We start from the raw sequence: 13,413 nt of genomic DNA on the forward strand, positions 1-13,413 counted from the left end.
TTTGTAAAAACATGGACCTGCTGAATTTGAAGGGGGTACTTTACAGATGATTTAAACCCTCATTACTTTAGACTTTGTTGATATTAGAAGTGGCATTCATAACCATCGTAAAATTCATCGCAAAGATTACGAACTATAAATCATAGTGATCTGTGCTGTAGGTAATGGAGGCCTTTATTGTTTTAGTTTTTATTTTTAATAAAAAAAGGGGGAAAAATAATGGAATTTGCTTGCAAACTGATAATACTTAACAGATACGCCTTAACATGATGCACAGCGACATTTAAAATGCCTAAGATTTGCTTGTTCATTTATCTATTTTTTTTTCTTTTTAAGATAAAATTAAAATGGGGATTCCCAAACGGTCATGATCTTCTCTGACAAAAGATCGACACTTTTGGGGGTTTGACATTTTATTGGAGGCACGTGAAGTTGAGGTACTCGATTACATTTCAAGTGTCGTTAACAGATATAATGCAACCAACGACCATAAGTGATTAATAATAGTCATGCATGTTACAAATTTTATATACCGAAATTCAATTTGACCCCTACCCCCCCCCCACTTTCTCAAAAAAGAAACAAAGAGGTTGTACGATTGAGAAAAAAGTAAGGCCAAGTCCACATCCCCAAGATGATTTGAATGAACCATGAACAATCTCACAAGCATCAAAGAGGCAATTTATGGTCAAGTCCACTCCTGAAACATGTTGATTTGAATAAATAGAGAAAAATCAAACTAGTATACACTTAAAATTTCATCAAAATCGGATGTAAAATATGAAAGTTATAGCATTTTAAAGTTTCGCTTATTTTTCACAAAACAGTGATATGCCCATGTCAGTGACATACAAACGAGTCAGTCGATCATGTCCATCACTCACTATTTCTTTTGGTTTTTATTGTTTGAATTATACAATATTTAATTTTTTTATTTTGACCATAGGGACTGACTTTACTGAATCATATAATATTAAACAATGCTAATTCCACATTTTCAGGGAGAAATTAATAACTGTTTCTCTTGACAACGAAGAGAAAATTAGAATATTTCATATAACAAAATACAAGAGAAATAGTGAGTAGATGACTTCATCAGTCTCCTCATTTGCATACCAACCAGGATGTGTATATAAATGTTTTGTGAAATTAAGCGAAACTGTTAGAATGTCATAACTTTCCAATTTTACATCCGATTTTGATGAAGTTTTCAATGTTACGCTTGATGGACTTTTCTCTTTTTTATTCAAACCAATTTTTTGTTGGGATGGACAAATTTATGACATATTAGAGTTTTTTATCATTTCAGTGAAACGGTTCTGCATGTCTTCATGAATATTCAATGAGCAAGCTGATGATGTCATATCCCCACTTCTTCTTTTGCATTTATTTCATGAAATTATGTTTTTTTGTTTTTATTTTTCTCCAAAAATTTGAATAAATGGATTGACAACTGATTTAATGTATTAGATATTCATTTGTACAACTTTTTTTGTATGGGATCCAGATCATTTGCACATGTATGAAAAAAATGAACGAATTATGATTTCATGTAAAAACGCTAAAAAAGGGGGAAAGTGGGGATGTGACATCAACAGCCCGCCTGATAAATATTCATAACGATGTACATATATAACTGTTTTCACAAATATTGCTAAACGTTGAAATTCAATAACTCTCTTGTTTGCAGTCAGATTTTGATGAAGTTTTCAGCATTTTACTCAATTAATTTTACTCTATTTATCAAGATATAAATATTTTAAATGTAGAGTACCCCCTTTAATCGATGTAAAATTAGATTTTTTCCCCAGAACACTAATATTCCCATCCTGGCCTTGATGGAAAGGAGTGAGTCTATGATGTCATACATTCAATTTTTATTTTGCATTATTATGATAATGATGTAATATCAAATATTTAATTTAAATAGCTTTTGGGACAAAGAAGCTCTTCACTGATTCACAATTAACAGAAAACCGACGACCTTAAATGTTCATTGGGTTCAATCTAATTTTTATATTGTTGACGGAATAATGGAAATCGTAGTTGGTAGTTTATTGAATAAATATTATTTTCAAAGTGTGCTTATCGGCTTACAGCAAAATTTCAATTCCAATTAAATAAACTAAAATCGTCTTTTAAGAAAACACAATCCTCCTCGGGCTTAGCTTACATACAGCTATTGAGTAACTGCTGTAGAATAAAACCCCTCCCCAGTCCTGCATTTCCAACGACGTATTGCCATTCGTTTCAGATTTAGCTGGGTTAAGAAAACACGGCATACCACTATGCACTAGGTATTTTTATATTATTTTTTGCCTGCAGATGCTTCCGGGGAAATGGAGAAGGGGAATTATAGTTTGGTTAGCTGATTTACCCCTCCTTGGTGTCAGTATTAATTTAGATTTGCTAAAACTCCACCTCGTAGACGCTCCCACCTGTTTAAGGTTTACGAAATGGGTAAACAAAACCAAACATGGAATGGAATATGGCCAATGTATAGTTTTTGTTTTACTAAGGCAAAATTGGAATTTGCAAGCCCCCCCCCCAAAAAAAAAAAGGCCAACACGATCATAAATAATGAAATGAAAGCAAACTCGGTGTAGGAAAACTTCGTATTTATAGAGCAATTTAAATGTTGACATATATATATATTTTTTAATTTTCCATTCCATAATTTTTAGATTTAAACTACCTGGACGAATGAGTCAAACAAAAGTGAAAAAAAAATTATTAGCCTATGATGTGTTATGTCTGGTAAATCCGCAATATTCTTAATTTTAACTACAAATCAGAAACAAAACTGCTACGGATATCTTGCATCTCACTTTTTCCATTGCCATTCAAATCAAATATATTGATATGCAATTTATAATGCATCCGAACATTATAAATAGAGTGCAAAATGAGAACGATAAAACTTATAAATTGACGGCATAATAAAATACTGGACAATAAATTTGATGAAATAACTATAAAATGAAATAGCTGATTCTTCCCCTTTCTCTCTAAAAAAAACCCCGACATGAAACCATCCTCAACATTATTTGTTAAAATCAGGACAAGTATACACATCTCTAGCATGGGAAATGTATGTTCCAGTGGTTGTTATTTTTCTATTTCCTCGGGAAGCGTTTATTGCCGATACTTCTTAAACTGTCTGTAAATGTGATAGAAATAAAGGTTTGTTCTTATCAAGATTGCATTCTGATGAGAACTCAACCTTACAGTTAGAAACCTTAAAATCAATACTTTTGGGGTCACAGAGAATATCAATGCAATTGCTGGAAATGGGAGTGAGCTTTGCGAATAAGTTGTGCTTTGAAAAGGTAGCAAAGAGGGCGTCGAACTTTTTACGGAACGGTCTGAGTTATAAACAACTAGTTCCATTAATGAAAAAATTGTTTGCAGAGGAAGGGCAAAAGGAAAGGTGAAGCATATTTTCATTTGATAAAAAGGTCATTATCATATCACTAGTGTCAAAATATAATTTTCAAAATTTAACCATGTTGTTATGATACATTTGAATGTTCGATCGTTTTAATGACAAAGCAATGCAAAATCAAGAATGTTGTATTTGAAAATGCTCTTTTTTTTTTTAAAAAAAAAAAGTTTTTCTATTAATCTAATGAATACATGAGTACTAAGTCAAGTTGTATTTTTCGTGAATTCAGACAATGAAAGGTATATATTAATAGACATGACTACATTTCAAAGTCTTCATTTTATATTAATGTCAATTCTTTAAGATGTTATTTGACATTTTCTAGATTGCTTCAAATCAACAAAATATTTTCATAGCGGTGACTTCAACCAAACTTGACAATCGTCCTCTCTCGCTGTTTACCATTCCTAAGTAACAAATGGCTCCAAAATACGACCTCTGACCTTTCTCATTACTACTCCCAAACTGTGTTTCTTGTCTAAATATTTGGCTAATAACGGATGAAGGTTGCACAGCTTTTCATTTACTCATTCTGAAATCCTCCGACTTGGGAATATTTTCTCTCATTAATGTTTTTTCCCCTTGTGGCGCTGTAACCTTTTAATTAAGAGCCCGGAAAAGGAGTCGCATTTCACACCATGCTCTCTCAAAGCCGGAGGGTTAAAAAGCTGAAAATTGATACAATTTCAAGTTGTGATCGTCTGGCTTCTGTATCAGCCAATATTTATCCCCAATTTGACCCCTCGACGAGTTGCAAGTAACTAGGAAGAGGATGGAATGTGACAAAATATTGATTTAAATTTGAGGTGGTTTTAATGAGCAGAGGAAAAGGGAAATAAATAATGCACCATTTTTTTGGGGGGGGCAAGAGCCCCCCTCTCCAATCTGTACACCTAGTCTGCAGGCACAGACCCTGATTGAAACTTTGATCAACAAGTGGATCTCTACGCAAAGACTAGCACATACAAAACTTGCTGTTTCAATTCATGAGCGAGAGGGCCTTCAGTACACAAGGCATGAGTAGGCTGCACATTCAGACCCATAACTCGAGGGGAAAAGGTTTGCACAGCAGACTACTGTACGCCCATGATGGTAGCCGACTGTGATTGAAATCGAATAAAAGCGTCAGAAACTTACCAAAAGAGGGCGTGAACATTCTATTTACGCGCTGAGCGTTATCGTGCATGTCGAGTTTAAAAGTAAATAAAAAGTTTAAAATATTTCGTGAAGTCCTGATAGATCACGCAAACTGCTGCATGATTGATTAAATAAATCATGTTATAGTTTAAAAAATATTTAAAATGTTTAATTTATTATTTAGGTCATCAGTCATCCAGGATAAATCAGTATCGTTTATATACCTAACACTGTGTACATATTATGCCAACACCTTTACTTTTGAAAATGAGTTTATAATCTTTCTTGAGGTAAATATAAGGATGAAATGCCTCATTTTGTTATGATCAGTAAACTTGAAAAGTATCAGAACGGATGGAACAGATAAAATGGATTATCCTGAAGACTTCTGATATCTTTTGTTTAGACATGTTCAATTATTTCATCCTTGATGTCCTCCGAACAATCAGTAAATATAAGGCTCTTTTCCTATCTGCGAATTAGCCCTTGACATACATTTTCATGCCTTGTTTTAGGAAATAAAAAGGCACGAAATGTTCGATCAATCTGATAAACTGTGCATGTTATATTACCACCATATTATCACATTATAATTAGAAGAGATCTAGATTTGTTTTTATCTTCCGTACTCTGTAAAAAATATTGGGTAAAATTTTTACCACCACGAGGGTAATTATGTGTCCAACCAATTTGGGGCAGCATTTTACTCAATGCTGGAAGCATATTGTCCAGTAAGGTTAAAGAATAAGCAGCAATTATTTAAGAATGGGTAAAATTGTCATCACACTGGATAAATAAAAATACCAGAGAAAGAAAGCCCAATGTTGGTTGGACACATAACCCTCATGGAGCACTTTTACCCAATATATTTTTTAGAGTGTATCAACTTTCAAAGAATATACAACCATGGAATTCGATAATGAAAATAAATAACATAAAACGAATACTATAAAATGCCATGGAGTGAGCACACTATTGAATTTACATGGCAGATAAATCGGATTTTTATCCTTAGCTGTATTTGCTTGATTTTTTTCTTGTAATCACTTATAAATATTTCATATTAAGGGATAGTAATGATAATGCTTAAAATAAAAAATAAACATAACTTCAAATAGATATTAGATGTCACGAAGTCATCTTTCTACACAGGGGTTTTGACCAATGATTACGATAGTACGATTTTCTTAGAGTGACTCCAGGAAAATCGTGTTTTTACAAAGTATACCCTTTTCACGAGGAGAGACCATGATCCAACGAACGAACAAAGTCGAATAAACTGAACAAAACGACACAGACAAACGCTTTAAGAATGAAAAAAAGATTCACCAACATGACCAATGAGGTTCATTAAAATAGAAAAAAAATCAACACAAAATGAGAAATATTAAGGGTAAATGTATAAATGCATTTTTGTAGTAATCACTAAACACCGTCAATGCATTCTATTAAACATGCAGAAACAGATGAGCCCCAAATTATTCCCTATTTTTTTATTCATAATTATAATAAATAATAATAATGATAGGTCATCTTGATAGTTTTATATCGATAGATTTACGTTTGATCAGATATACATGACCTCTACCTCATATGCCATTTCTAGGACTGAGCAAAAACCGAGATTGGATTTTCGGTTTGAGTCCGCTTAAATGGCGGGAAAGATTTTTGATTAAGACAAATATCTTCACGAAGATGAGAAAAAGTTGATTTGTTTTGGTTTGAAGGAACTCCCCTGGGAAAACTATCAAGGAAGGATGTAAGACCCAGATTCTGAGACAAAATAAACGCGTATCCTGAAAAATATTAACTTAGGAATGAAGATGACTACGTTAAGAATTTATTTACTTTTAAAATTAGATTTTAAAAATATCCTGTTCCCTCTGGCTGCATCATCGAGAGTTGCCTTTGAGTATAAAATGTGTGAAAACAGTATGTTAAGTCGAATGACACAGTTGAAATGTATATATATATATATATATATATATGCAGTTTATAATACCATGCCTTTTAACAAAATTTCATCTCAAGAGGGCTCAAGTTTATAAACATGCATTTTTACAAGCAATCTTTGACATGTTTAAGGGCAATGCAACAAAATTGATATTGTGGGAGTAAAAGTGTTTGGTACGTTTTGCGGCGATTTATTAACACAAAAAGTAGGTAATAGGTAAGTGTTTTTCCCTGTTCTTCTGTATTATGGAGTCAATATTCATTCTAGTAAATGTCTATTTCTCACATATCTTATATAATGCGACAATAACACATAATATATATATATCTGACACGGAAAACGGCTCTATACAATTAACAAAACAATTACATAAAATGGTAAATTAAAAACAAAAATGTTACCGTCTGCAAAAGATGCAAAGATCACGTAAAAGTAGAACATTATATAGGTGCAAGCAAACAAATAAATGTGCACTCATAAAATCATGGAAAATTTCCCCCGACCCTACCACCCGCCCCCCCCCCCAAGCTCCCAGCGGATTGGCCAATAATCATTGAATGAGGGCATCAATAATCTTGTCTGGTGATATGTTAGATCATCGAGCTTCCTTAGTACAAGGCATCACTCAGTAGAACCCCTCGTTACAGTCTAGTGATAAAGACAACCGGAGAGGCACATAGGGCCATAACAAAAATATTGTCTATGAGAGGGATTGTAGATGATATGGTGTTTGGTGTGTGAGGGGTAATAGGAGTGAGACGTGGAGGATGAGGAGAAAAGTTGGGTATAGGGGTTGGGATGGGCAGACGTCGGTTTCCTTGAATATTTTTAAGTCGTATTTTTTTCTAATTTCATTTAGAATCTTTTCGACTACCTTTCATTTTGAATTCATTATTTTGTTTATGAAGCGAACCAAATATTCCGTTAATTTTGTATATTCTCACTTTCTTTTATCCAAAATGTCTCTATGAAATATTAGACAATGAGGGCGTAGTTTCCCTCAGCAAGAAATTAATCCTCAATATGCTGCACTCAACCAAGGTGAGGTAAATGGGTACCAGGCAAGATTTTTTGCTTGAAACGCAGCGCGCGTAACAGCTGCTCTGCTCAAGTCAGGGTAATTATATTCCATTACTGTAGAGTGCTTAGAGACTTCTGATAAAGTAAGTGTTAAGCTCTATATAAGCAAGTGTAAGTATAATTATTATTTGTCTCAGCGATTTTTTTTTTTTTGCAATTGAAAAAATCTTCAATTTTACGCTTCAATGTTTGAAACCTGAATATGAACTACTTATCACGCTGGCAAAATTTGCAAGATATCTGCCTAGTCAGAGAAAAAATGTTTTGTAAAAACCAGAAAAGGGATACATCCCTCATCAAGTTTTCGATGCTCAGACAGACACATACGTAAAAGGAGTATCTGGTTGCTGTAGAATTCCAGTAGGTTTATACATGAACCGGAACACTACGCATCCAGTCACGTGCCTCGGGCTAAGATGGGCGGGGTTTAATGGGTCTGTTTACGATGCAATGCGCTTGCTGATGTTCAAGACCACGCCCATGAGGTTTGTTTATCCAATCGCTTGCGCGCGCGTGCGGACGAAGTCAGCGAGAAAACGAGCTAGGTGGGCGGAGCTATGAGGCATAATGAAAGTTAGGTACTACTCCTTACACATTTCTATTGCCGTTCCAGTGGTCCTCTCTTTCAAAAAATGGTGATGGAGCCATGTTGGTCGTCTTAAACAAAATAATGTATACAGAAACGATTACTCTTGAATTTTCACTCTTCTTGTTTGCCAAGATATCCTTTCATTATTGATACATGAATGTTCTGCATTTCCATACCAGTACATGTATAAAAAGACATGACAAGATATTGCAATCATGATTCTCGACCGAACAGTGTGACTTCGATAGCAGTTGCGAGAGTTTTTGGAGTGTGGCTAAAACTGGCTATACTCTAAGAAAATAAAAGAAGTGCGAATTAGAACATTTTGTCCCATATTTGGAACCCTTGAGAATAAAATATTCACCAAGAGGTTCTTTATGTGCTCAAGAACCTTAAGTGGTTCTAAAAGAAACCTAAAAAAAGTTCCTATGTGGTTGTTTAGAACCCTTTATGTAACCCTTAAAGGTTCCAAAAACGGGACAAGAATAGAACCCTTTAAGTACCCTGTACGGCATGAATAAAAATGTATCATTTGCCTCATACTTCGTAATGTAGTAGTTCTCTCTTATATAACACCACCACTTTCGATATTGGACCCGTTGCATAAAAGTTACTATTAAGGAATTTTTGTCATCCAATGGTAACTACCATGGTAACACTGATCAACAGCCAATCAAAATCAAGGATTCCATGCAAGTTACCATTGGATGAAAAGATTACCATATAATGGTAACTTATATGCAACAGGATCATGATCGTTGTTTATAAACTTGGTATAATTTCCACCATGAGCTTGACCGCTAATGAGATCATTAGGGAACTGGACCCTGTTGCATAAATGTTATTATGGCAAGTTTCCCCTCAAATGTTAACTTTTATGGAATCCTTGATAGTGATTGGCAATTGAGCACCGTTGCCATGGTAGTTACCATTGGGTAAGAAAGTTACCATGATACTATGTATCCTTTTAATTACCACTTTAATCATTTCAAATTCTAAACCTTTTACTCCCCCCCCCCCTCTCTCTCTCTCAGTGTTGCCCCCTCGTTTTCTATATCTCTGTTGTTGCTTGACACCTTTCATTCTGTCTGCATCACTCTTTACCTTTGCAAACTTTGATTAAGAGAGCTCTGATTCTTGAAGTGTATCATTACGGAGAAGTTGTTACTAATACCTTGGTCACATTTGTTCTACGGCGGCTGTACGGCGAGTCGAAAATAGTCGTTTTATTCATTTTTATTCAAACCACCTATATCATGTATATGTAGCTGGTACACAAAAAAATATTAAAACGGCTGTTTTCGACTCGCCGTACGGCCGCCGTAGAACAAATGTGACCAAGGTATAAATGACATTTTCATTGAAAATGAAATCATTGGCTTTCAATTGTTGAAAAAATCCTATGGTAACTATCTTAATAACAACTCGCCACTCATGAACTCCTTCATGAAAACATGCCAAAACCAACATAGAATGAAAAAATATTAATTTAAAAACCACAAAACAGAAATTATTCAAATCACGCAGCTTCTCATTGACAAATGCTAAATCTTTTATTGCACAATTTTGATTCATTCTTCAGTATCCAAAATAGTACAAATCATTTTTTGTTTGTTCGTCTTCAAAAATATATTTCAGATTGTCTGCTGATCACAAAACGTTCGTCGCATTGTTGTTTGGAATAGTATGTTAAGCTCAACTCTTTGTCTTTATGAAGACATATAAGAAAATATTCTTTCTCATACAAAGGGCACCTAATATATTGAAGACATGGCACTTTTTGGTGAGCCAAATATTGAATATTCAATCAAATTTTCATTATTCATAACCAAATCAATAAAAAATAGCATCAAATTAACTATACACTAGCAAGCAGGATATAGCATTGTTTACATGAACATAAATGTCCAAAATAAAGGCAAGTTTGGAAAGTAACATAATATTTGTACACTAAATGAGTTGCCTAGGATTGTTAACTACATTATGCACAGCAAATAGGTGTAAATTCATCTTTGCTCGCTAATAATATGATGGTCTTGGCTATAAATACTTGTGAAGACTAATCAAGACATAGAGAGTGACAAAGAAAAAAAAAAATTGGGGGCTGAAAAAAAAATGCACCAATCAAACTCTGTAGGGGAAAAAAATAGTTCAAAATGATTTTCCCAGAGTTAAGAGACAAACAGGTGACATAATTCAATAGGTGTTATTCAGAGCTGCCAACCTTAATTGTGAAAATATCCTATTCTTATATTTTTATTCCATCAAAAGTACTATTTTCCTTGAAAAATTTGAAAACATACCGTAATCATGATTATTACAAGTTAAAAAAATTCTATTTCTCGGGGAGAATCCTACTTAGCGTCACATTCCCTTTAAAAATCCTACTAAAGTAGGGTAAAATCTGACTATTTCGTAGCTCTGTATAATGAAGGTCCTTCTGACCTTCACCCCACAACTCTGGAAATATTTTTAGAAATGAACTATGCACCACTTCAGCAAGAAATTTACCAACATTGTGCTGCACTCAACCCAGGTGATGTGAATGGAAAAGGGCCGACTTGTCTCACAATGTCTAAATACAATGAAAAAAAGATTTGTTGTGCTGTATTTCAATGAGGACTAAAGATGAAATAATTAACAAATGCTACCTATAATTTGCATTGCATTGTATGGAATCAGGGGGGCGTTTCATGGAAGGACTTGTCGGACATTTTATCCGACAAATCCCATTTTATCCGACAGTTACCATAGGAACAGTGCCTCTCAACCAATCAAAATCATGGAAAGATGTCAGATCTGACAACTTGTCGGATGAAAATATTGATGAAACGCTCCCCAGGTCGGTCTCATTAAGAGGATCTTAAGCAATTGGTCCTCTGGTTGTGTATTAGCAAACATTCAGGCTTTCTTGATATATAGTAGGGTACAACTATGTAATAGCAAAACACACAACTATCTGTGCTCAAACTCTTCAAATTCAAAGCATGTACATTTCATTTTCAAAGAGGTTGACATTGACTTTCTTCTTTGTTTTTACCCAACATTTTTTGTATTTCTAATTTTTGTATAATTCCCATGGTAAAAAAAAAACATGGAATAGTAATACTTGTGATACAGACATTAAAAGGAAAATCACTTTGTTCATGAATACAGAGATATCACAGAAATGACAACTTTGAAACTACAATTCAACCAAACAAAATAAGACAAACAATAAATTGAATATTACATGGAAAAAAATGATCCACTCAGATGTCTCCTAATCATTAAAAGATAGCTTAGCAATTGATAACAGGGCTTGGTTTTTATGATTGACCATATACAATAGTCAATGCAATCAATAATTGAATTCAGCTCCATGATCAATCGCTAAGATTATAATTACAGCCCAGATTATCTTATAAATGGACCAAAAGTATGCTATGTTATTTTGAAAAGTAGAAGTTAAGCAGTATTTCAATTACCAAGGGAAACAAGACATTGTAAATACTTGAGATTACAAATGCATAAAACAAATAAGCAATTATAGTGATGATTTAGAGTATTTGTAAGAAAGATACGTCAATTATATCTATTAAGTATCATGCAGCAAAATCATTGATTCTTGATCTAATTTCAGGCACAAAAGTTAAGTCACTCATGATTATGTTCTATTTACAGTCTGCATACTCAGGTTTGATTGAAATTTCACTTGTTTGGAGTAAAAAGGAACTACGCAGCAAGAGAATATACAACAAGAAAACAATGTTGTGTTCTCTTTTTTTTTTAAATGACTATGTTTACATGAAAATTCATTGAAATATATATTTATATACAGTCTATAAAATATGTCATATCCATATCATATCTATTAAATGTAGCTTATCATTCTCAAAAAGACATGAAAGACGGATTATTATGACTAAAGTAGGAATATATATAGATATATACATACATTTTTTGGGGGGTTACACGTATCCTTTCCCCCCAAAATCAATCATATGTTTTGTTTAAACCATTTCAATCACAAAATTAATTACAAATGGAAGTAGCTAATACATTGATTGCATAAATGTTTAATTGGAGAGATGTCGATAATTTGGCGCAAAATCAAAGATACACAAAATGACAGTATAATACATCTATATACTCTGAAATAAAAGTATATTCATCACGTTATCTATTTACAACATACAAATTAATATGTTCTACATGAATGAGTTGTTTGGTAATGATAATGAAAAGTAAATATCATAATACAATCCTCTATATACAGTCTGTGAAATATCATAAGGATTACAAGATTTTAGTACATTTACAATATGTAAGAGGTACCGAGACATACAGTACTTAAGCTTTATTACTGGAAGGTTTTTTTCTGATGTGAAGCTTTTCACAGTACTGTTAAAAGAAAATAAAATTGATTTAAACATTTTGACATACAATTATAATGACAATGATTCGTATTGTAAATGTTTGTTATGAATGTATGAAAATAATTTGTATTTTCATGCTCTGTTGGAGATAAATCTGAATCTGCTCTGATACAATTCACGCCTTAAAAGACATGTCTCTTCTTAAACATCAGTGTGTAAGAAAAATATGTAAGTCACCTTAAACTAAGTTAAAAATGGTATTAATAATTTAAAGCATTTCAAATAATTAAAATGTAAAAAGGACTTTGGGGGTAAAAACATAAAACAAAGATCATATTTTGTTGTATATCTCACTGGAAGACAATATTGGCATATATTAATAAAACTTAGAAAATGTCTACTAGAAAGAGGACATATACAACCACACAATTTTATCACGGCCAAACAATTATTTATCAGGCATCCAGAAGAAATATTGTAAGCAGTAGCAAAAGATAACCAGAGATTTATTACTAATGGAGCTGATATGAAAAAAAAAATTTTTTTGGCAATCTGGATCAATCGTAACCCTGCTATAAAAAAAACCTCAAGGCTGGATAAGCAAATGCTTCCTTTAAGCTCACATTTGCAATTTAGTTTTAACTAACATTCATTCAACCTCAAGGATGTCTATCCACAACAGTACTACTAACATTCAACAATCCATTCAGCGTTTTCGGTTCTCTTCATTTTGATCACACTAAAATCAAACAACAAAATGTGACCCTCTGGAGTTATAAGAAAAAGAACATAAATTTAACTTCATTGGTCAAGCACTTAATGGAGGCAATATTGTATTGTTATGCGATCA

The sequence above is a fragment of the Lytechinus variegatus genome, chromosome 2, assembly GCF_018143015.1.
Source record: "Lytechinus variegatus isolate NC3 chromosome 2, Lvar_3.0, whole genome shotgun sequence".
Classification (NCBI taxonomy): Eukaryota; Metazoa; Echinodermata; class Echinoidea; order Temnopleuroida; family Toxopneustidae; genus Lytechinus; species Lytechinus variegatus.